The following is a 26,214-nucleotide window of genomic DNA, read 5'->3' on the forward strand; positions in this document are numbered from 1 at the left end:
TCCTCCCAATCTCAGCCTCCTAAGTAGCTAAGACTATAGGCATGAACTCCTAGCACCCAGTTAGAATATTATTTCCTATACTATACTACTATATTTTAGGATTATTTTAAGACTTACAATAAATGACAGGTTTGACTATTTCTTTTTTTTTTTGGACTAGGAATTCTCATTTTTCCTTAACTAAATTTTTCTTATTTTAATTAAAAAAATTTCAGAGCTATTCAATGTCAACTTTTTTTTTCTAAAGGAAAAAAACCAATGAGTGAGCTGGCTTAATACCCACAACCAGCAATGTTCCCTAAATATCACCAACATTCATGAGTTTTTTTTTTAAATGATCATTCATTTCTCCAAGGAAAGCATCAAAAAAGACAGTGAGGATTTTTTTCTTATTTAAGTTTTTTTCTTATATGGTTCTACACGGATCAGATAAATACCCTTCTTAAACAGAGCTTTGTTGGCAAAGCCAAGAAATTAACTTTCCTTTCCTGTTTAAAAATGCAAATATAAGAGTAGGAGGCACTCAGTCATTTACAGCAGAAGACGCACTCCTACCGTTAATGTTAGGATGAAATGCACAGAAATACGCCTTAGAGACAAGCAGTCAAAACACGGTAATGACGGCAATTCCACTGACATCTCCCTTTTTCACTCTTGCTGCCTCACATATGCAGCCTCTGAAATACAATGCCAATGACCAGAAATGGAGACTACGACGCCACTGTATGTAGGTATACACTGCCTCTGAAGTCAGAAGTCTATATCTAAATGATTCTTCAGAAATTCCCAATTACTCACTGCTCTTACAGGTGCTGGAATCAACAAAATCCATGCCTCTCTAGAGAAAACAGCTTTTCATTTAAGTTGGACAAACACTAGTCACAGAGTCCTGGTTCTCTCAAGCTCATTACTCAGGCCAGGGTAGATTTGATTTAGATGACCAGTCACAAAGACTCAATTTAATTTTACATTTTTTTCAATGCAGAAATGTAGGGCTGGTTGTTATCTAAAGTAAATGCCATTCCTATTGCTCTTTTAGGACCTATCGTATTTTCCTTGTTGAATATTCTATTCGGAAGGTTATTCTTTACTTTGTTTGACTTCAGTCTTCTGTGTTCTCCAGGATTCTTTCTTCATCCTACCAAGACCATTACCACCATCAAAAGCAAGTTTCGTGTGTGTGTGTGTGTGTGTGCATGTGTGGGTCCCTCTCAAAGTAAAATTTGTGGAAACTGTCAGTTCATAGGTATGTGATCTCAGTAAGTTACTTAACCTTTCTGAGTCTTGGTTAAAGACTTATAAAATGGGAATGATAATAGTGGCAAACTTTGTTGACTATCATTTACCCAATAACCACTAACTCCCTTTTTCTTTCTAATAGAACCAGACCATTTTCCTGGCGTTTGATGACCATCTTCTTCAGAGAGGCTGAACTTTTCCACAGGCTCAGGAGGAAACTCTTCAATTACCCAATCACAGTGGTTCCATCCGCCTAGTCGCTAATACAGAAGGCATGTGAGCTGGGAGAGGAATTCTGCTGCAGATAGCTTTCTGTAACTTTAAAAAGCAATATGAGAAGAACTAAGCCCCTTTATCACGCCTCTGGATATTGAAAACTGCCTTTAATTCTGAAGTTGTAGTAGTCATCTGGACACAGTGAGGGGAGGGGAAACCAACCTGCTGAGGATGTCAGAGTGGGAGGAAGGAAAGAATCCAGCTTGCTAAGGCTATTGAGTAATTAACTGTGCAGCTGCCCTCCTTTTGGTCTTGAGACAACTTTCCTATTGTTCAAACCATTTTGGCGGGGCACTTTTTTTATTTTTAAACTAGCAGCTAAAAGTATCTTGATAGAAAAAAAAGTCATTTTATAGGATTATTTTAAAAAACTAGTTGGAAACACTAACTAACATCTCTATAAAGTGTCCAGCACAAACCAAATGCCCCACAAATGCTATTCAAATTCTCAATTTGAATCCTGAAACATGCTGGTCTTCGGTCATTGGAACACGAGTGAGTACTTTGTGTGGTTTGAATCATTCCTCTGTGAGCTTTTCTTCTGGTCCCCAAAACAGAATTAAGGCAGAAATCATTGCTTTCTTTTCAGTCATTGAAGAGATAATACCATGTACCTAAGATTAATTTATACAGCAAGAATGGTGTTCAATTCAGACAATGAGCTGGTTGCAGTACAGAAAAGAGATAATTAGATGGAGTAGTCTTCCTGACTGTAAATTAATTTGATCCAAATAAAACCCAACCCAGACCAAGTACTCAACAGAGTGGCCAAGTGTTGTGCATTTGGAGTCTGCCTCGTTCAACTGAAAAGCTGCCTCAGTAGAGGAAAGCCATCGTGTGTAGCTTCCCATACACGTGTGTAAAGAAGGTCACATTTCCTCTGGAATTTCAACTCAACCTCACTTCAGAAAGTGCTAAGGAACAGCCTGCCCCCCGCCCCTCGCCATCTTCTCATGGCTGAGTCCTCACCATCATTCAGGTCTTGTTGATTCAAATGTCACCTTTTCAGAGGTCCTGCTCCCCTCCCACCATCACCACCAGCACCATCATCCTCCTCACAACCTCTCATTCAAGCTATTTCTTTTTTAATCCATCACCACACTCATTGCTCCTGATATTTTCTTTTGCTGTGATTTGGGTTTGTCCATGGGTTCCAATCCTAGCTGATTCTGATTTAGTGCTGCTGGGGTGAGGCTGGGACATAGGTAATTTTTCAGACGCCTCCCACGATTTCTGATGTGCAGCTAGATGTAAAAACCAGTTTTATGTGTTTACTGAGTCTGTCTCAAAATTGGAATGCAAGTTCCCAGAAAACAAAGAACGGGCTTGTTTTGTTCCCTGCTGTCTCCCGGGCATCCCGAAGGCACGTGGCACAGTACAGACATTCATTTCAGACTTGTGGACAGACTGACTAACTGAATTGTAATTTTTTCTGTATTTGTCTGTTTTCCCCAGTAGTCTGGGAGCTCCAAGAGGACAAGTACTATGTCCAGTTCACTCTGCATTCAAAACTGAGTCACTCAAGAAAGTTTGTTAAATAAATAGATGATAAACAAACTGCACTGTGTGCTGTAAGGAAGATGAAGTAGATGTGTGTGGCTGCTGTCCTCAAAGAGTTTGCTATGTGAGTAAAAAAAAAAAAAAAACCCATATAGGATGCTGTCACAAACTCTAGAATGAGATAAACACTGTATGAAAGAAACAAAAGATTTCAGACGAAGCAAAGATTTTCTTATTGGAGAGGGAAAAAAAACCAAGGGAGGCTTCATGGAAAAGGGAACATCTGAATTGAGCCTTTCAGGATGGAGCCTTTCTGGCTGCTCAGAGAAGCAGGTCTATGGGGTGGGGTAAGGAACTGAAAGCAGGAAAGCTATTCCAGGGAGAAGGAAGGACACAAAGGCCAAATCCACCCTGCTGGAGGTTGGGATAAGCTAAGATACTGGTCATCACCATGGAAACAGGCTGTCAGGATATATTTCCAGTCACAATGCCAAGGGTGATGTGACTTATTGCAACTCAGGTTGCTTGGTAAAGAAAATGGATGGGAAGTGAAATACAAATAATTTCGAGTGTCGGTAATACTCATGGAATCCGTGGAGGGCTGGTTTGGAGGAGTGGGAAAGGCGGTGATGAGCACTGTCCTGGCAAGTGAGTTTCAGTTTGGTGGGCGGGATGTGCCCTTGTGTTCGCAGACAGTTCACTGTGCAAGCTTCAGAATTAGGTGAGAGGCTGGATTGGAGAACTAGGTTTGGGGCTGACCCACAAAACACCAATTGGAGTCATAAGAAAAGATGTGATTAAGGGAGAGGGAGAAATGAAAAGAGGGAAGAACCAAATCGAGAATGTTCCTATTTAGGGAGTAGGAATTGGAGTTAGTGAAGAAGTTCAAGCCTTTGAAGAGGTGGGAAGAGAACAAGAGCACTGGTGGAGGTTACAGAAGTCAAGGGGAGCCAGACATGGTCGTGCACACCTGTAATCCCAGCACTTGGAAGGCAGAGGCAGGAGGATTGAGAGTTCAAGGCTAGCCTGGGCTACAAAGCCTGTCTCTAAACAAACAAACAATAAAGAAAGAAAGAAACAAACAAAAAGTCAAGGGAAAGGTTTGTTGGCAACAGGTTTGTTTTATTCATTTTTAATTAATATATGTGTGTATGGAAACGCTAGGCATGTTTATAGGTAAAGAGGAAAAGACTAATTAAGAAAAGAGACCAAATATGTAGAAAAGAGATAAAATTACTATCAAACATAATCCCTTAGAAAGTAAGAGGGAATGAGATGGAGTATTCAAGTGGAGGATTTACTCTTGGTTTGAAAGAAAGGCTGTGTGATCTACAAAGGAAGAGAGTGATTGGATTCTATGGTCTAGATATTTGTCTGTGCCCCCCTCCAATTTGACTGTACTACGAGGTGGGGCGTTTGGCAAGGTGATTAGGTCATGAGGGTGGAGCCCTCATGCATGGGATTGGTGCTCTTATAAAAGAGGCCCTCCAGGACCAGCACAGAAGAGCACAGAGAAGGTGCTATCCTGAGGAACAGGCCCTCACCACACATCTAACCTGCTGGTACTTTGACCTTGGACTCCCCAGACTCCAGAACTGAGAAATAAATTTTTATTGTTTCCAAGTTATCCAGTCTGTGGTAATTTTTCATTGCATTCTTAATGGACTAAGACAAATGAAGATGCAGAGAAATTTGGAAGTGGGAAGAAATGAAACTGAGGGAACCTCAATATATGCCTTCCTAGAAAACAGGAAGGTGAGGTCAGCTGTTATGAATAAAGGGACTGAATGGATCGAATGGCTTTCACTGAAAATGCACAGAAGAGAGGGAAAGTGAAATACAAGAGAAAGAAGGGACGGATAGTCCAGGAACAGCAAATGGCCCTGCTGTGCTAGCAATGAATCTGGAGCAAAGCCAATCAGCCCACTTTCCAGCCCCTCCCCCCTTGCCTCCGGGCACTGGGCATCTGGAAGATGATCAGAGGAATGGCTGATCCCAGCAACCAGGCAGGCTGGCGCAAGGGAAAGCCAAGGGAAGGGAGGAAGGGACCAAGAGACTGCTCTTCCAGTCTTTCCATCGGAGCTTGACTGTTCACATACTTGTCAAGAGCTAAAAGGGCTGGTCCTGTCTTATGTCAAGCTTCAGTATACATTGGCTCCACTTGGAAGACATATGCCAATATTAAAATTTGATAATTGAGCACCCTCTTTATAAGGATAAAATGAAGAGCTCTAGAGCTTATCTGAACACTAAGACCCACTGAGCACAACTTGTGTTCTTTGACAAAATGAGTTTGCAGGAACACGTGTATTTCTAATACTCTTACTCTCTTCCACAGGAAGCATCTTTACACTAGAACAAACTTGGACACAGAAACTCCATATTTATATGATATATTAAATTTAAACATTACAATTGAGTGATAAGGTATAAAGACATTTTCTATCCATTTGCCCTAATTTGGAGGGAAGAAAAACAGAGTTTGAGCCACAAGGTCATTCTGGGCCTATTTCATTATCCATCCTAGAGGGGTCGAAAGAGGCAAGGTCACCTGAGGTCATTTTCAGTTCTACCATTTTACAATGTCCTAGGCCAGGGACTAAATTTTTTTTGGGGGGGGGATAAGTTTTATTTTCAATTGACAAATAAGTCTATATATCTAGTGGGTACAAGGTGATGTTTCCATATATGTATACCTTGTAGAATGATCAAATCATATGTTTTGTTAACGTATGACCAAGTCATATGTTGACATACAGTCACTCAGTAGCTCTTCAAACACTGTATGGTCAATGTCCGCACCCACACCATACAGCTCAGATATTGTTGCTATTTAAGGGTCCTCTCCAGACTTTCTACCCAACTCCCCTCCATCCCATCCACATCTGGCCTCACTGATTTCAGGATTAGTGAAGTCTGCAGTGGAAAATGAAACAAAAAGGTTCTTTATTTTTAAAAGGGAAATTTGGATTGAAACCATATTTCATTAGTAGAAACATGTTGTCTCAGAAGCTCATTGTATTTTTTGGTGGGGGGAGATACTGGGGTTTGAACTCAGGGCCTTGCTGTGCTCTACCCCTTGGGATGCACCTTCAGTCCTATACTGTTTAACTACTGAGCCCTCTGCTCAGGTGAATGTTTTCCATCTTAAGAGACTGAGAACAATTTGATACTTCAGTTCCTCCTGCCACCTAGTAGGATTTTTATTAGCCTGAGTAGCATCACTTATGAGTGGGGACCAAAAAGGGAAGTGAAGTCACAGCATTCTGGTGAGTAGCCTGGTGGTAGTCTGATCCATAGCTTGATCAGCAGGGTCACTGCTGTGGCTGTCCACAATAATGGTTTGAATTTCACTAGCCTGTTCTTGACAACACCAGTTAGCAGGAGTTATACATGTTTTGTTACTTTCTTCTTTTGATTTTATCTTATTTTGGGGGGATGGGAGGACTTTGGTTTGAACTTCAGGCCTTCAAAGCAGGCGCTCTACTACTTGAGCCACACCTCTAGTCTGTTTTGCTCTGTTATTTTGGAGAGGAGATCTCACAACTATTTGTCCAGGCCTTGAACTGTGATTCTCCCAATCTCAGCCTCCCAAGTAGCTAGAATTACAGGCATGAGTCACCAGAGCCCAACACTCTTTTTGATTGTAAAAGTTACCCTTGAGAGAAATATTCCATTTGGGCAGGAATACCTTATATACAAGAGATTAAACACAAATATAATCATAATTTAATGACATTACATTAAGAGATTCCACCATTTAAAAGATGCCTTGAAAACAGCCCAATTAAAAGTCAACAAAGCACTCAAATAGACAATTCTCCAAAGAAGATGCACCAGTAAGCACATGAAAAGAAGCATCATTTATCACTAGAAAATGCAAATCAGAGGAGGACAGATGGGGCAGGGTATTCAGGGTGGTATGGACACCTACAGGAAAATGCGAATCAAAAGCGTCAATGAGATTCCACTTCCTACCCACTAGGATGGCTAGTAACAAAAACAAACAGAGAACAAGTGTTAGTGAGGATATGAACAAACTGGAGCCCTGGGATACTGCTAGTGGAACGTAAAATAGTGTAGCTGCAATGGAAAACAGCATGGTGGTTCCTCAAAAAATTCAACATAGAATTCCTGTGTGCCAGCAAATCTGGGTACCACCAAACCAGGGACTCTAACAACTGGATAGTTGTATTCATATTAGCAGCATTTACAAAGTGGTCCAAGTATCCACGGAAGGATAAATGGAGAAGTAAGTAAATGTCTGTGATGGAATATTATTCTGCTTTAAAAAAGAGAAATTCTGACACATGCTACAACATGAATGCTGAAGACAATCTGCTAATTGAATTAAGCCAGTCACAAAAGGGCAAAGATCAGATTCCACTTACATGAACTACTTAGTCAAATTCGTAGAGACAAAATGGAATGGTGTTTGTCAGAGCCCGAGAGGCAGTGGGAATGAGGAGTTATTGTTTAAGAGTTTCTGTTTTGCAAGATTCAAAGAGTTCTGTGGATGGATGGTGAGGAATAGCACAATAATCTATTTAATGCCACAGAACTGCATACCTAAAAATGGTTACATGGGAAATTTTATGATATGACTATTTTTCACAATAAAAGTCTCCTCTACCCTGTATGGCCATGGCAAAGACCAAGAATGTACTAACTTTTCCTTATGCTACCAGGAAAGAAAAAATGACACTTGAGTATCTCGTATATACCAGGCACTCACTCATCTACACACAAAAGCAAAACATCAAACAAAACAAAACCCCTGATTATAACCCACCATCCCCTCTCACAATGAAGAAACTAAGGTTCATAAATTAATGTGCCAGGCCAAGTAGTAAGAATGAGCAGTAAGATTCAAAGCAGATCTGCCTGCCTCTGAAGCCCGTGTTCTTTTCACTCATGGTGTTCTTTTCTTCTCCCCACAGTAGTCTTTTGTGAACAGGCTTTCGGCTTTGACTATAGAGCTTTTAGACTTAAAAGTTGGGCTTGCCTTCTGAAGTGGACCAAAAAAGTCAGTCAACCAAATATATTCACTACAGCCCACCATATGAGGCCCAGGGCTGGCCATGGAATAATGGAGTCATGTTTCCATTCAGTCATTGACCATATGGCAGGGGTGGGGGATGACATACAATTAAAATTTCAGTGTCGGTTGACTCCATCAAAAGCCACTGAATACCCTGAGCAAAAAGCATTATGGCTTTTGATATTCCATATGGCCAGAGGGAGTGGAAATAGTCTCATTTTAAAGCATAAGAACATATTCGTCTTTTTTTCTAAACATTCTGCCATCATGGTTACTGATCTGCTGTTAGTAACACTCTGCTTCAAGCTGGAATTTAACAATTATGAAGAGGTTTTATGCTGTGCAGAAACTAGGCGCCTGTTAGCTGTTTTCAGGATGACAGCGGGGGGCCCCTCTTGATTCTACTACGCCTCTTGGCCAAGGTTTCATTTTCTTACTCTTGTGTGAAACACACATACAGAGTATCACACATTTTCTATACATCTCCAAACAAAGCAGGGTGTTGGCACTATCTGGTGAACACTGCCTATAAATGGATCAATACTCAAGGCTAACCCATGTCCTCATTCTCACAGCCCAGATACCCAACTTCTTACTTCACCTTGATTCCAGGACTCTGAGATCTATCCCAGGTCTCCCATCCTCGAAGATTATCCTTACATATTTTACTTTAGTATAAGTACAACTGCAGAATTGTGACACAGCTTGCTTTGCCTGTAGCTTTGATGAAATTCAATGACTCTTTCAGATGAGCCCCTTGGCTTCAACACCAGTAATATCTTGTCTCGAGGACAAGGTGCAGATTTACTTTAATGAGAGGTGGCTTCAGAAAAAAAGAGACATATTTTTCTTATTAAAATAAAAGCTTCCTGTCTCTGAAAATCTGTAGCTACTCCACAAATTCAGAGAAGCCAAATCAATTTCATTAAAATGGTAAACAACAGAAACAAAAAAACCCAGTCTTATAACTCTTTACAACTGACAGTGGTGATCATTATCCAGGAGACATACATTCTCAGTTGGGTGTGTATCTGCTTGTGAAAAACTTGCATTTTAAGAAATCATGAGGATTAAAATATGTCATTGCATTGTTCTCACTCCACTATAAGCAGTTCTTTCTTTTCTTTGAAAAATAATCTTTCATTATATATATAAATATATATATATAAAACCCTCAAGAAAAACTCTTTTATCAACGACCATTTGACTTAACCACACTTTCTATTGAAGATACAAAGCCTGATTTTAAAAATCTTCCTATGGTATTAAAACTGCCTTTTTCAAATGAACCTCACATTCTCAGTTATAATCTCTCAGACCTATTTGTTGCACTTTTACCTGTCATTCATACATACGAACAAGTTACAGTCCCCAGCTCTCAACAGTAGCATCCATTGCTCAAGAAAATTAATGAATTAAAATTCTAACTGCACTGCTTCATCAACAGTATGTACAGGTAAGGAAACAACCCAGTTCACTTTGATATTTTGTCTCTGTCTGAGGCGAACATCCACTTTGACCTAGAGATGAAGAAAATCCATACAAACATAAAATTCATACAGCCCCCAATATCCGATGGTGAGCAAGTAACCATCCCTAGCCCCTCCACACTCCTCTGAACAAGGATGCAACTTTAAGATCTGAGCTCGTGGCACAGGGGAGGTGTTTTTGCCCAGAGTCCAGGGAGGAAGACTTCTGTTTCTTAATGGTAAATACTGTCCCTCACAACCGCTATTCCAGTCTTTGTTGGTAAAAATCTGAGTACAAAAGGATCGAATCCCCCCTTCTCCCCATCAGCGGAATCACAGCCATTATTTTGCAGAGCAGAAGCCAGCCCAGTGCAATCTGCAAGAAAGAACGCTTCGCATTTTCTGCCACCTACCCCAAGACAGGGGACTGCCCCACGCAGATGGCCAGACCGCAGCTCCCAGCCAAGTGATGTTCACTCAGCCCTGCTTTTCTTCCCAAAGAACTGTGCAAACCGCTTCTTACATTTGAGCGTGTTTCACCAAAGCTAAGCACTGAGGATTTTTTTTTTTTTTTGGTAAGAAAATGTGTCACAAATTTGACCATCCTTCTCCAAACCCCTTCTAAATCATTTTCCCCCAATCCAGAAGCAATGCTCCTAGCTTCTCTTAGAAACCTGCCCTCACACCCCTAGGCGCTGGTCATTTTGGTCAATTAAAAAGAAGCAATATGGCAAAAGTCCCCCTTTACCTTGGCTGCGAGGCTTGGCCAGAGAGCGGGTCCCCTGCCGGAGCCGATCTGTGCAGATGCAGAGCTGGCGCCGCCCGCCCGGCCCCGCGCAGCCCCGCGCAGCCCCGCGCAGCGCGGCTCAGCCCAGCTGTAGTAGGAGTCGCCCACGGAGCGGCGGCGTGTGGATGTGTAGCCGCGGCGGCTGCAGCCCAGGGACTAGTCCCCACCCAGCTTTGTCTTCAGTCATCGCTCTTCTACAGGAAGCCGCGCATCTCCCACTTCCTCCTCTTCTTGGTAGCTGTGAGCAGCTTTCTTTTCCCCTCCCATTCCGTGTCAGGGCTTACTCTCCAGTGGGTCTGCCTGGTCCTGGGCTCCTGACTGTGATCTGACCACATATAATCCCTCTGTCCCTTTTGTTCCAAGTGTCTCTAGTGCTGTCTGTGCCTTTTTTTTTTTTCTCCTTTTCTGTCCCCAACCCTCTCCTCCCAATGGCTTCCACACACTGCCTCAGTGGCCCTCTTCCTGACCCCTAAGCTGCTTTCTTATTCTGAACTTGGCGTGTTGTCTTTCCTGCTGTTTTTACTGGGTCCACAGCCCCTAGCCAGGCTTTGGCCCTGAGATCCAGCACCACTCTCCACTGCTCCTCCTGATTTACTAGGCTGGTTGTAGAGCTTGCAGCTTGCAGCTTCTTGCTGCAGTGTTTGCCTCTGTGGCCAAACTTCCAGGAGCTTCATTTTCTCCAAGTCCTACTAACCACTGAGATTTTGCATAACCCATATGCTCAGAAAAGAATGGCCTGAGAAGCACCCTTGTAGGGCATAGGAGCTATACCATGTCCTGCAATGCTGCCTTTGCCCTAATAGTGAAGACATAGCCCCAAGAAATTCCTGCAGATGGAAGGAAGGAGATGATGCTGAATGCTGGGCATTCCCAGTCCAGAAACAGAGACGCCCCCCACCACACACACACACACACTGTAGGGCTCTGAGAGGACCCTCTTGGTCCTCCAATCCTTTCCTTCATTTTAGAAGATGGGGTGGTATCATGAATAAGAGTAGAGCCTTCAGGCAGTCTGTCTGACAGACTCTGAATCCCAGCTGTCAGTCTGACTATGAACTTGGGCAAATTGTTTAACTTCTATGTGCCTCAATTTCCTCATTTGCAAAAGTGGAAATGATTATAGTCATACCCCACAGCAGAAACCTGAGGACTAAATAAATCCGGACACAGATCTAATAATAGTTCTAGGAACATAGGAAGTACTCAACACATAGTAGCTCTTATTTTTAGAGGAGGTTGAAGCTCAGAGATGACAAGTGACTGGGGCAGTCAGTGGAACTTGGTTTTCCAATCCTCTCCCCAGTCATGTTCAAGATTAAACCCTGATGTTCTTGGTAACAATTTATTCAATTTATGAGTCATTCTCTACCAGTACTGATAAAGTGTTTTGAGAAAGGTACAGATTAAATAGAGGCGTTGGTGAGAGGTTCCTTGTTCTAGGGACCAGGCAAGGCTATTAAGCCCATCCTGGGAATCAGAGCCTGGACCACCAACCTTCCTGTGCAACAGGGTTAATTCTCAGCTCTACTTTTAAAATCCCATTTTGCCTTAATCCTCCAGCAAGTGAACTGACAGGAAATGTTAGAAATCTGGGACTGATTCAAGATAACTCACCAAGTGAGCCTTCCTAACACACCTGGGGGACCCTAGCACACTATCCTGCCAGGTATAGAATTTCTATGAAATGTTCTAAGACCAGTCCCAGGATAACTTTTATTTTGATTTGATGTTCCAGGAACAGAGTTTGTTATTTTTTCCTAGAACTCTTTCATTGAAAAGGACCCTGATGTCGGCTCTCTAACACCTGAAAATTACAAAATGAATTGTTCTAAGATTAAAACCAAAGAACTACCTTTGAATCACTAGTGAGAGGATTGGGCTGACATCCATTGTACCAGGCCAGGTCTAAATCTTAGCACCTGGAAGGCAGAGGCAGGAGGCGCACAAGTTCAAGGCCAGCCTGGGCTACATAGGGAGACCCTGGCTCAAAAAACAAAACAAATCCGCAGGAGTCCTGGTGGCAAAGGTTACCAGGAACTTTTAAATAAAAATGTAGTCTTTTTTTTTTTTTTTTTTTGCAGTACTGGGGTTTGTACTCAGGGCCTCACACTTGCTAGGCAGGTGCTCTACAGCCTGAGCCACTCTGCCAGCCCTTAAGTATAAATTGAAATATACATGCTACCAAATCTAACAAAAATGAGAAGCGTGTTATTAATAGCTGGAAAGATTATGGTCTTACAAGTCTTTGGTCAGTTATAGACCAGTAGATTCTAGCATTAACTTTTTGTGTTTGTTTGATTTTTGGCAGCTCACACACACACATAACCATCAGAAAGTGGTTGGTACTTATATTTAAGCCTATATAGGAAAATCTCTTTCAAACAAAAAAGTCACTAGGAATCTGTCCTATGCCTTCTGATCTGTTCTTCCACTTCTGGTCATAAAACTCACAGTTGGTTAATCTGGGCATCACTGGGAGGTGCCAAACTCTTTTCAAAGCTAAAAACTAGATTTCAAGATCTTTCCATTCCTGTCATTGACCTCATTGCTTTCAACTGGAGCGAAAAGTGAAGTGTGGGGGTGTAGATTGGCCAGGAGAAAAGATTAATCCAGTTTAGAGTTCTTAACACAAGAATGGTAAACACTCATACCACATCTGCAAAATGTTCATTTTTTTAGGAGAAATGACAGCATTTCCTCTCACCATGAAAAGTTTATGGCATCAGTTATTAGACATGAACCATCGTGTATACATTTGATCAATGAGACAGTAGCCTATAAATGTCTGTAACATTTCATCAATGGCCCTAACTGCTGACATTGATGCCTTGTTGTATCTCTTGCATCTGCCTGGTAGAGGAGGTTGCTGATAACAAAGAGGACATAATTGTGGCCTGATGTCTCTTCTGTGTTACTGAGCATTCCAGATAGATGTTCCATGGAGTTCTTGCAATTCACCCTTCCCCAATTATCTACATTTCTTTCATCCAAAGCCCATTCCTCTTTCTGTACTCTCCATTTTACTTAATGAAGCATAAAAACCTTGCCCACTGCAGTAATAGAAGAATAATCTCAGAACCTTTTATCACAGCCATCTCAATTTGATTTAGAAAGATCCTCATCCTTTCATTGCTGCCTGCAAATGATCTCTTTGCCCAAACCCCTTCTCTCTCTTCCCCTCGCCACCATCTTATTTCCTAAATGCTTTGGGTTTTCCTATATGACTGCAATGTTCTCTACTCTCTCCTTCTATCTCTAGCCACATTCTAAACTGTTCCTACCAGAATTACAGTTCTAAAATGAAGAGTTGATCATAGCAATGTCTCGTATTCTTTACTTTCCACCATCCCCATTCCCACGACCACTTTCCCAGCAGGTTTCTAATGGAGCCTGCTCTTTTCTCCTCTGCACTTTCAGGAAGGCTAAAACTAGGGGAAGTTTGGAACTCACAGAAAAATATTACATCTTAGATTAACCATGCGTTGGCTCAGGAACTGACCTCACCTGGCCAGGAACTGCCCCATACCCCTCTCCATTCATTGATTATTGGACGGGAATCTCCTGGTTCTCCCCTTCCCATAGGTTATCGTAGGCTTTGAAAGCACCTGAAGAGCAGAAACACACGCTCTCAGCTTCCAGCTTCCACCTGGGCCCCACCACACTTCCCTTTGTATTTCCCTTCCCTAACTTTTAATAAACTCAATTTACACCCATGTATCCTATCATGGATTCTTCCATGTGGAACAAAGAACTTGGAAGTCTTCTGATCACAGACAGCACCAGCGCCGTTAACACCTTGACACTTGCTATTGCTGTGGCCAGTCATCCCCTTGTCCCTTCTGCCATTATGTGTGCTGGTGAGCCCCTACATATCCTTTAAGACTCAGTCTTAGAAAAGCATGCCAGTTTCTTCCTCTAATGAGCACATGGTGGCTTCCCTCAGCCTCCACTTCAGCACCAATTGTTTTAATAATTTGCTGTATGTCCATCTCACCCCTTAGCATTGGGGCCCCTTAAGGTCAGGGCCCTGTTCTATCCATCTTTGTGTTTGCTCATCTAACCTAACAGCTAGTCCACAGATGTTTGTATATTGGAAAGGCGTGATTGGCAGAAATTCCAAAACTGCATTTGTATTCCTTTGGGTGCCTGAGGAGGGGGAAAAAAAGGAAGTCTAAAATGGGAAGTTGGTCATGGGATAAAAACAACAATCCCTCTATTTTTCACAGAAAAATATTTTGTCTGCAGAAAATCATGCTACATGTATACCAAATTCTGAGTATTTTTATATATGCAATGCTAAAGAATTCTGGTACAATTTCTGGTTCCATTTCTGCACTGAATTGCTTATAAAGGAGCACAGTCTGGCAATAAAAACTAATTTAAAAAACTTAGAAAGAAATGAAAAATAGAAAAGAAAGGAAATCTTCACTCGCATCTCAGGAGGAACTTTAAAGAAGTCAATCTATCAGCCAGCAACGCTGTGCACCTCCCTTCTGCACTTTCAAATCTCTGCCACCCCCGGCTGACCCAGAGCCTGCCATTTGCCAAATCCCCCAAACTCTTCCTCTAATCTCTTTACAATATTGCTCTCTACTCCTACGAGGCCCAGCTAGTTCTTTGCTGTTTTGATTGACTTGCCTTCTCTGGCTAAGTCCACCTCCTTTTTCCTTCCCTGCCTCAGTTTTGGTCTCTCCTTCTCTCCTTTCTCATTCTGTAGTATCAGAAAGGAGCTACAAACCATGGGAGCAAAGCCATTCCTCGGGTGCATATTATGGGTGGTGAGATGAACTCAAACAGTAATCAATCATGACCATTCGTATACATACATGTAATGACTTGCTTAATTGTTGTGCTGTAGCAATAAAGAATAAAGAATTGAGCAGTTGTTTTATCACAGAAATACCCCACTTCCAGGTATTTTTTGGATCAACCAGAAGGAGTTAGAAACTTCTGTAAAGAGTTCTTCAAAAAGGCATCTTCATGCCCTAATCTCGTCGCCAGTCCATTCATTCCCCCAGACATCGGAGCCTAGCCCAGCTGTCAGGAGCCAAGAGCACTGAATCGTATTTGGCTGGCAGGGAGGGTGGTAAAAACTAATCTTTCTTGAGAGAGAGTAGCTGCTCTTTATTACTGAAAAATGTCATTCTCTGCCTCGGTCCAACAGAAAAGCTCGTGGGACAAGGAACATGAGGAGTGAGGGCCAGCTCTTTCTTCAGAGGAAGTGTCAGCAACATGCATTCTTCTTGCCCTTAGAGTTAACAAGGGGACTAAGTGGGACAGTGGGAAGCCACCAGACTTTTCTCTGATACTGTCTGAATGTCACCCTTAAATGTATATGAGTATGCATTGCATACATACAGCACTAGGGAGGTTAGAGGTGATGAAGGACTTCAAGAAACTTGGTTTCCTACCACCTCATGAGAAAGTAAACACAAGAGTTGTTAGGAGAGAGGACAGGTGAGTGAGGAGACCAAGGGTAGATGGAAGTTGGCTAACCATGACACATGAAGTCTTGCGGAAGTGGACACTGAACTTGGAGGGCGTGGGAAAGAAGAGGCAGGAGACAGATGGACAGGGAGGCAGAATCAGAGGTGGAAACAGGTAAGAAAGAGCCATAGAAGCTTGGATGAGGATCCAAATCCTGGTGCCCAGAGAAAGTTTAACTAGGCTTATGTAGGAGCTGGGGCTAGACTCTCCCCAAGGGGTACTGCCTGATATGGTTGTAGAGTTCTGGTTTTCCCATAAGCAAGAAATGTTCCCAATCCTCCCTCCACCAGCAGAAGTTGGAGCTGGGATACTTACTGATGGGGTCAGGTGGAAGTGTTTAAAGCAAATGCACTATTATCATAAAAACAGAGACAGAAATTCTGCAAAATAAAAATTGTCCCCTCTAAAAAGTCTCTGAAGATCAATATAGAAATTCAGGGACAACAGGAAATGAGCAACAAGATCAAGAAGAGGGAGTCAGCAACAAAGTGTGACAGAGGTTAGAGAACATTGTGCACTAGCAAAGGCTTGGAAAACAATCCTTTACAAAGAATGTCAGAATTAAAGGATACGAATCAGTGTGATTAATATCACACAAATAAATCATTTGGAAATGTCTTGAAAGAAAAGCTACGCAATAATAAGTCCATTCATTTTCAGGCAAGGCAGAAAGGCAAGACTTGGTTTTTCCGTGCCAACTGTGGAGACCAGGCAGGGTGATCTATTTTGACAGTAAATAGATTGGCAAAAGAGGACAGAGAATTAAAGGAAATGTTTGGAAGCATTTTGCCTTTGTGTCTTTGTTGCCTTCCCTACTGTAAAGGGAAATAGATTTTCATAGATTTACTTATGACCTTGGTCCCCTACTCTTTCCTGCTGTATTTTTCACCTATGTTTTAAAATTCTTATTTTGAAATTTCCCATAATAGAATTTCAGAAAGATAAATCATAGGAGTCAAGGGAAGGTTATGATATTAAAAGTTGGCTGGTGAATGTGTCTCCTGTGTCAGTGTCCAATAGCTGGACTCAACCCTTTCTGAGGTCAAGGGCTGGGTACTCCATCCGTGCACATTCAGCACTTTGCACAGTGCATGACATGTCACATATGCTCAATATATGCTTGTTAACTTTAGCTAAATTAGGTCCTATGAAAGAAGGTCATGAGTACGACTGTAGGAGAGATACAAGAACATATACTTTGTAAAATCAGGTAAAGTGCTAAGAGGATAAGCAAACAACCACTAAGACTGCTTAAAATATTACCAAAATATCCCCAGGAATCAGAAAATGAGAATGGGTAGTCAAAGAAGAGAGTATGACATTGATTTTGAAAAAGGAAAGACCCTGAAGTTACCAAGTAATAATGTTAAATCCATAGGAGAAATCTGTTCTGAAAGAATAAAATTATACTGTTTGCAGGAAAATAGATGGAGCTGGAGATCATCATGTTAAACAAAATAAGCAGACTCAGAAAGACAAATATCACATTTTCTCTCATGTGCAGAATACAGACTGGGGAAAAAAAGAAGACAAAACAAAAATAAGGACATGAATATAAAAGGGGGACTGACGGTAGGGAGAACCAGTAGGAGGTAGATGGCAAAAGAAGAGGATGGGGGGGTGAATAAGATTGAAGCACATTATATACACATATGAAAACAGAATAATGAAACACATTGAAAACTATGGAAAGGGGGAGAAGGAGGATAAGAAAGAGTAACAGAGGGAGTGAATGTGGTCACGGTATATTACACACCTGTATGGAGGCATTACGATAAACTCCATTGTACAATTTTTAAAAACAAAATACACTTAAAGCCAAGGTCTTAAGAGCACTAATTATGCTTTTTTAAAAATCAACCAATGCGTTCATGGAATTTTAGAATAGTATAACTGTTACATGAACAAAATGTATTTCAGAAATATTATTATATTTTGACCATTTTGAACTTTGAAATCATTAAAAGCAGAAAACCACAAAAAAGTCTGTTCTTAAATGATATGCAGTCCTACTATGCTATACTTACAAAGGAAAGTATTGTGATTGGTTGCTCTTCTTACATGCCTATAAACTTCAATAATGAAAAACATCTGCTATAATTTCCCACGAAGTGTTGCTAAAATGACTTCAGTCACTTTAGGAAGAAATCATTCAACATTCTCTAAATTTTACTTGCATAATCACACAGAGAAATTTTAACAGAGAAGAATTGTGTGTGATATAATAAATTTGGAAGTCTCAAATTATTGACTTGGATAAAAATCTATAAATAAGATTTGTTAGCAAATTACTATTTTTACTTGTTCTGTTTTCTAAGAGAAAATGGCTGGGCTAGGAATTCCCTCCTCCACAAATCACCTCTTGTTTATTCTGGTTAGAGCTCTTATCACATGGGATTGTTATTGAATGTTCATCACCCACCACATGTGGAATCCTAGAATACACGAATAATGTCTTACTTCAGAGTTGTATCGCTGTACCTCGCATGGTGCTCAGTGCATAGAACACAGCAATTGCACAACAGATATGGTTGCATGTATGAATTCAGGCAAAAGCATGACAGGTAAGGTAAAGAGATTCATGCTAGGAGGAAGACTGTAAGCCAAACTTATGTAGATTTATTTGCAATTTTAAAATCATTAATAAAGTCTATAGTATATATTTATGCAGCAAGTTGTTAATCATACAGGGTCATTTATGGGTTTTGCTGCCAAATGAAGAGTAGGTTACATGCTTAAGAGCAGTTCTTGTTCTTGATTCCTTCGAATTCGAAAGCTGAAATTCACCCAGTCCACACCACGTCATTCATTTACTATTAAAATATTTATATACATTCCTCATGATACTCTATCCTCAAAATTTCGCATCTATGTAGATTTGTGTCAACTGAAGATGAACAGTATAACTATGACTTAAAGAAAAAAACCTGCCCAAACTCTATCAACACTCTGGGCACAAAATTGATAGTAGAACAGAAAATTTATATTATCTGCACCTTTATTTAAAGATTACATACATCAGGGGTTTCATGGCAGCAAGGACCCAGAGATAATACAGTTATTAGAGAAAGATGTTGTCCATGCCCATAGCTAGAGGATGTCACTAGAGAAAAATGAGATGCAAGAAAGCAATTAGAGCGCCCCACATGGGTAGATTTGCTTAGTCTATTAGCAAGAAATATCTTTACCTCATTCTGGAGTAATTGTCTAAGAGAACTCTTCAAAGACCATCATCCATGATAAGATGGGCAAATAAGAACTTTTCTACCCTTATTTTAGAAAGGTCTCTGTGTGCATTAGTCAGGTTTTTTTGTTGCTATGAAAAATACCTAAGAGAAACAGTTTTAGAAGCAAGGTTGGCTGGTTCCACTGGGCCTGAGGAAAAGCAGAATATTGTGCTGGTGGGCATATGGCAGAGGAGGCTGCTTAACTCATGGAGCAGAGAGAGAGAGAGAGAGAGAGACAGACAGACAGAAAGGGACAGGGACAAAGTACATCTTTCCAGGGCAGCTCCCAGTGACCTAATTGCTCCAACTAGACCCCACCTCCTACTTTCTACTGCCCCCCAATAAGACCATCATATTATGAGTCCACCAAGGGATTAACCCATTCATGAAGTCAGAGCCCTCCTGATCCAATCACTTCCAAATAGCCCTATCAGATGGCAATCAAGGCTTGAAAACATGAGCCTTTGGGGGAATACTTTCTATTCAAACCACAGTGTTGTGTGCTGATCTCAGTTAGGGTGTTGATTGTTGGTAGTACATAGAAGCACTCATTAAGTCTTTGTTAAATGAATGAATGAATATCACAAGAGTAACAGAGATTCACTATTCCTATTTATGATATAAGGAAAAGAAGTTTAGTATTGTTAAGAGTCACAGCTTCATGTTCTGGTGTGGGTGATGAAACTAAGTGCACCTCATTGCCAGAAGGCCTGACAATGAAGATCTCTTTATATCCTGGGTGCGAAATGATAAGTGTGTACATGACATCAAGTCATGCCTTTAGCAACCACTCTCTCCCATTCCAAAGGAAACAGCTTCTTAACATAAGGAGTTGGTTTCTCCCAGTTCGGTCTGGAAAGGGTTTAATTTACAATGCATTTTGGAGGCTGATGGAGGAGAATACCATACTTCCATTGACTCTAGATTGGAGCAGATGTTCCCAAGGCTGCCGCCTCCTTATCATCAATCAACTATTAGAACCCTGTGTATGTGAGCTCCACCATGGGCCACATTGTACCTGTGGGCTCCAGATGACGAAGAAGAAAAGTTCCTCAGCTGTGATCTGTTGTTCTCTTCCTCTGACTGTCAGTAACCATAGGTCAGCAATCTTTTTGTTTCGTATGTACCAAGGAAGAAAAGAAATTTTCATAGGTGCCCTTGGCAGATTTCAGGAATGAACAGAAGGGGTATAAGAGGATGAGGAGGGAAGAATTTATCTCAAGATCTCTAAGAAGAGGGCTGGGGGCATGACTCAAGTTGTAGAGCGCCTGCCTAGTAAGCACGAGGTTTTGGGTTCAAACCCCAGTACTACCAAACAAAAAAACCGCGAAGATCTCTAAAAAGAGAACTCAAATGAAAACAATATAAACAAAAGGAAATTTAGTATACTTTTATTTTAGGAGGGAGAAATATAAAAACTTGTTTTGGAGACATTGTTTCGTTTTCTGGCAGTGCTGGGGTTGAAATCAGGCCTTGCACATGGACAGGCAAGTACTCTACCACTGAGCCACATTCCCAGTCCAAAAACTTGTCTTTAAAATTTAGGTAAAAAAGACTCCCCAAAGTCAAAACTAAGCTTCAAAGGAAAATAAAAGAAACTGACAAGGAAAGAAGGATCAAGAGGTAACAATGTTGCTTGAAAAGCTTCCCGTGGCAAAATCTAATTCACTGGATAGTATTATTCTTTTGGCAGAAGGTGAGGGGGTGGAGAGGGGAACTTTTAGTTTTAAATGGATGGGGATATTACTGGATTAGCCATTTAAAAGCATTTACTTCTTCTCTAAAATTGGGCATAATTATATTCAAATACAGAAATACTTACTGGAAGCTTACTAGGTGCCAGTAGGAAACAAAACAGAGTAAGTCTCTTATTTCATGGAGTTTATATGAGAGTGGGGGAATCAAAAAGTGAAATAATTAACAGGTAAATATACATCATGTAAATTAAATTCTGTGAAGAAAAGTAAAACAGAGTGAAGGGGAACAGAGTGAAAAAGTGCATGCAACATTTTAAGTAGGATGATCATGGAGACTTGATTATACCCTCATCTTTTTCTTTGATCTGCCTCTTCCCCCACACTTTTCAATCTAGTCTCCATTTTTTCTTTGCTTTGCTTTGCTGTACCCTCATGGTATCTTCAAGACAAGCCTTCAAATGTTTTTCTTGACTCTTGTTATTTATTCCCTTAGGTGAGCTCTTCCCACATTGACTCAGAAGTGATCTGTGTGACTTCACTGTAGCTTCCACCTTGGCCTCTTGGATCACCCAAGAGGAAGTCCAAGTGCCATAGTGGGAGGACACTCAAGCAGTGCTGTGGAGATGTCAACATGGAAAGGATCTTAAGCCCCCTGTCAACAGCCAGTACCATCTTGACAGCCATATAAGTGAGGCACCTTGGCAATGGATCCTCTAAAAACCAGGACTAGACTTCAAATAACTGACACTTAAACTGTAATCTCAAGTGAGATTGGAGCTGAAAATACCAAAATAAGCTGCCCCCAAATTTCTGGCCCCCCAAAAAACTGTAAGAGATAGTTATTGCTTCAAGATAGTATGTTTTGGGAGTAATTTATTATGCAACAACAGTATATCATCTTTCTTCCTGACTCTCTTGGTCTCTGGTTTCCATCTGTGTTTGGTCAATGGATGCAAAGAGAGGTCAGTTTGTTCCTCAGCACTCTTCTCTGGTGCTGGTTTCCTTCCACAAAAAAAACAGCTCCTCTGGACAACCCCATGGGTCTCCAAGACTGCAGCTATCTGCAATTCTACAATACTAACTCCTTCAAGCCTAGATATGGCATGAAACTTCTCTGTTGGAGGGCTGGAGGAATGGTTCATGTGATAGAGAGCCTGCCTAGCAAGTGTGAGGCCCTGAGTTCAAACCCCAATACCACCAAAAAAACCAAAAAACAAAAAACTTTTCTGTTGGTCTTCTCAATTCTGCACACACCTCGGTTACTAGTCCCCTCATTTGCCAAAAAATGTGTGCCTTCTATTTCCAGGCTGATACTAAGTCCTACTGTAAGAGAAGATATTTGGACAGAGACCTGGAGGAGGTGAGGGAAGGAAGCCCCCTAATATCTAGGGAAGATAGTTCAGCAAGTGCAAAGTCCCCAAGATTAGCAGATGTGCTCAAGGAGCAGCAAGGTGGTCAACTTGGGTAGAGTAGAACACGTGAACAGGAAAAGGTTAAAGTATGAGAATGGGGAAGTGGTCAGGGCCACAGGGGTAGACCTTTATGGTTTATGGTTATACTGTTAATGTCATGGGTGAGGGGATAGTCTGAACAGGTCATGATATGGTCAGATTTGTGTGGTAGAACCAGAATGGAGGAAACTAGAAGAAAAATTGGGAGGCTTTTTTAGAACTTAGAAAGATGATGGTGGCTTGGCTTAGGGTGACAGATACAAAAGGCAAGGAGAAGAGATAGATTCAGGATATATTTTTGACTTTAGGCTGTATGAATTTGCTGCTGAACTGGATGCAAGGGAAGGGGAGTAGGAGGAAGAAAGGCTCAAAGTGAATGAGGAGTGGTGGAACGATGTACTGAGATGGAAACAGAGGGCGGAGAGGGGCAGTTTGTATGGAGGAGGGGACAACATCAAGAATTTTTTCATCTCAACTTTAAAAGAGGAAAGGAGTAATCTTTTTTTTTTTTTTGTTAAAGGAAGATGAGAAGTTATTCTACAAAAAGAAAGAAAAGCACAAAACTGGATGTACATTCATAGAATAGCATTACTATCTTTGGGTCGATTAAGGTATTGCCATTAGAAGGTTTGAAAGTCAAGTAGTGCTTTCTCAACTTTAATTGGAAGTGTGATCAGCTCCTGGTAATTTGCTTCTCTAAAGGTCAGATTAAATAAATCCAGGAGCTAAATCTGCTCTGGAAGTTTAGGGCCCCTGTTGTCTCTTACAAAACACAATCTGCCCATAGATGGGAATTCTAATCACTGTGCCTGTAAAAGATACTCTAGTCAGTTAACCTCACATGACTTTGTTCTTTTGAATTTGAAATCTGACTACCTTTAGCTCCCAGGAGATGTGACAGGAAACAAGACTCAACAGACACTTCCGCTTTTCTTGGGACAGCACCTTGTGCCCCACTTCCTCAGCGTGTCTCCCGTGACCATAAAAGTGCAGCGGGCCGCACAACCACCGAGGCGGCTGTCCTTACACTCCATCAGTTACCTGCCCTTCTTCTGCTGTCTCGAAGCTGCGGGGAGAATTTGGCCACGCAGGTTGGACTTCTCTCTGCAGACTTGTTCCAGAAACCAAGCCAGTGACCTGTGCCGAGGGGGAAGGCCATGCCCCCTCCTCCGCAGTGTGTGCCACGCGCGCCACCCTCACTGTCCTCAGCGTGCGCGGTGATGCCAGCGCACAGGCCAGTCTCCGGGTCCAGGTCAACAGGCGTTGGTTTATTGTTTTGTTTTTGTTGTTGTTTTTGCTCTTCTTGTTTGCAGAATGACCTCTGTCTGAAAATTCTGTAGGCTTCCAGGAAGGGACACAACCTACTGTGATAAATGCACGTCCCCTCCCTCCCCCCTCCGGTTACCATGGCAACCCCGATGACTGATTTCCTGGTTGCCATGTAAATGCAGTGGGACCCCAGCCACTGCACCACACAAAGACGTCAGTGAGGATAGTGAAAAAAACCAAACCAAACAAAAAGAATCCTATGTAAAAAGACAATTTGATCCCAATCTTTCTTTTCTCACACAAAAGAGGGGGAAAGGAACCAACTGTAATTAAAAATAGTGATCTTCCTGAGGTAGGAGTGAGTGTGTCTGTGCCACATTGGAGGGAAGACTGGGGAAAAAAGGGGAAATCCCGAGGAGTTGGCATGGTGACAGGAAGACAGATGCTGTTCTCAGGTGGCTAGAACCCTCAGCAATCAGCCTGAGTCCCACAGAGAGGAAGTCAGAAATATGTGACTGGAGTGGAAGAATTAAGTCTCACAATAAAAAGCGGGTTTCAGGGACATAAAGAATGCTTTTGTTTGTATAGTTTTAAATTTTTAGAACTAAGATTCCAAAGCTCATTAAATTTTTGGTTGGTGCTAAATTTTTACTTCTATTCAATAACCTTGGAGAATTAACAAAATGTGGCTATTTATCTCTTTATTTTATTGATTTGTATGTACCAAAAAATTGATTAACCTAGTTTTCTCTGATTTTCATAGCCTGGGTTTATTAATATCTGCAAAGTGCACTTGTGTGTGGAAAAAAAAACATATTTTGTATTAACTCTATATAGAAAGTCCAATTGCTGATAACTCATCTCCTTGACTTTTCATCTGAATCAAAAAAGGAATGTTTTTTCCTTTTCAAAAAAATAAATAAATCTTCCTGACTTTTAAGAAATGCTTCACATGCATTAAAAACTAAACAAAGCAGTATTTCCGCAGGTTTTCTGAAATACACCCAGAGAGAGCTACCAGAGTGTTATGTTAATTTTGCCAGCTGAGTCACATGGTCATTTTATAACATCTGTCTTGTTAAAGGTTGGAGCAGAAATGAGCTGCTGTGTTTGGTAGGTGCTGGAGCAGTGGTGCCAAGAAATAAAACTCATGTCCAGGGAACCGCAGAGGTGAAGGAGAACAGCCCATGCCTGTCACTACCATTTCTTACTGTATTCTTTCCAGCACTTTACACCGTCTCATCCTGAAGCAAGCATGTTCCAAACTGTATCAATAGGTGCCACACAGGGTAAAAAGTTAGGATGGGGAATTCAGAGCTCAAATAATTTGGTAAAATCAGGGTCCAGAATGTCAGCCAAGTTTATTCACTGCACTTGAGAGGGCTTTCCATGCACTGTTATCTTTGGTGACTTTTCAAGAGGGGACTCTAGCAAACTTGTGTTTTCCCAAACATATTTGACCAGTGTCTTTATAGAACATATCTTACTTCTTCAAAACAGCATTCAAGAAATTCTGGACCAGATTGTCTTTAAAATCTAATTATAATCTGAAGATACATGGATTTTTTTTCTTTTAAAAAAATTTTATTAGCATATAATAGTTGCACAGGCGGATACATTGTGACATTTACATATGTGCTTACAATATATCTTTATTAGATTTACCCCTCCATCATTCTTCCTCATCCCCCTCCCCCTTCTTAGAACAATTTTAATAGATTTCATTCTTCTATTTTCATATATGAATAAAAAAATACAGCCACCATGTTCACCCTCATTCACTCTTTCCTTATGCCCACCTCCCTCCCACTGGAAACCCCCTTCCTTCTGAAAAGACCTATTTTACCCTCCTATCCTTCATTTTTTAAAAAGCGTATATTGATAGTCCAAGGGGATTCCACCTTGGTACTTCAGTCCTGAGATACATGGATTTTTATTTATGATGAAAATTACATATTTTTTTGAAGTTCCATATGATACCCTAACTGAGCCCATAGACAAATAGATTCCTAAAAGAGCCAAAGGGAAATTGAAAGAGAATCCATTATAAATAAGGTATTTTTCACAATATCTTAAACCTAAGTAGATAAGTACATATTTTTATTTTCAAGATTTCATTATACCTTCTATAAGTCTGATAGGCGAAATTCTCTGAAAATAAAACCCACTTTAGCAAAAATCATGACAGGGAGCCAGGAGGAATTAGTAACAGGGACACAGAGTGAGACTTTCAGTTGGGGGGGTCACAGGAAGATGCAGCAGATTCTCCTCCAAAGGAACCACCAGTGATTAGGGGACCTTCTTAGAATGGCGTCTTCTTCAATGGAAGAAGATTCCATCTGGTCACACTGACTCTAATAGGATGACCATCCTACCCCAACTATGCAAGACAGAATTCCAGCAACCTCACCATCACTGAAGCCAATGAAGAAAACAGGGATATAGGGAGCCTTCTCCTGCTCCAACTTCACACTATGACACCATAAGTAATACAGTGATAATGTCCGAGAGTGGATTTTCCCCTACCTAGCTTAGTCTAACCTTCCCTGGGAAGAAGGAGAGAAAATTAAGCCAAATGTGTGATGGTTAACAGGACCAGATTGTTTTAACAAACACAAGTGACTGAAAAAGTATGACATACAATGAAATATTGTTACAAGAGCCTGCTGCCCAAAGGGAAAGCAGAGATGACTGGAAACACAGTTGGTGGCAGCCATTTGCAAGATAAAATTATTCCCTGTGTTTACCTAAACAGGTTGAATATCTTCAAT

General features: G+C 41.1%; 1 protein-coding gene across 4 annotated transcripts in view; it reads right to left on the reverse strand.

Moving 5' to 3' along the window:
- Positions 1 to 23,468, reverse strand: part of Gng2 (G protein subunit gamma 2) — a 116,048-nt gene extending 92,580 nt beyond the window's left edge. Inside the window, exon 1 of one of the 4 annotated variants that reach the window (XM_074067980.1) lies at positions 23,216 to 23,468. The gene's annotated coding sequence lies outside the window, so the exon portion shown is untranslated. Of the gene's footprint in view, positions 1 to 9,938; positions 10,035 to 10,273; positions 10,548 to 23,215 lie in introns of those variants that run through there. The other 3 variants (XM_074067982.1, XM_020179509.2, XM_074067981.1) reach the window with 3 other exon arrangements.
- Between the last annotated feature and the right edge of the window lie 2,746 nt (positions 23,469 to 26,214).

The sequence above is a fragment of the Castor canadensis genome, chromosome 3 (genome assembly GCF_047511655.1).
Source record: "Castor canadensis chromosome 3, mCasCan1.hap1v2, whole genome shotgun sequence".
In the NCBI taxonomy this organism is placed as follows: Eukaryota; Metazoa; Chordata; class Mammalia; order Rodentia; family Castoridae; genus Castor; species Castor canadensis.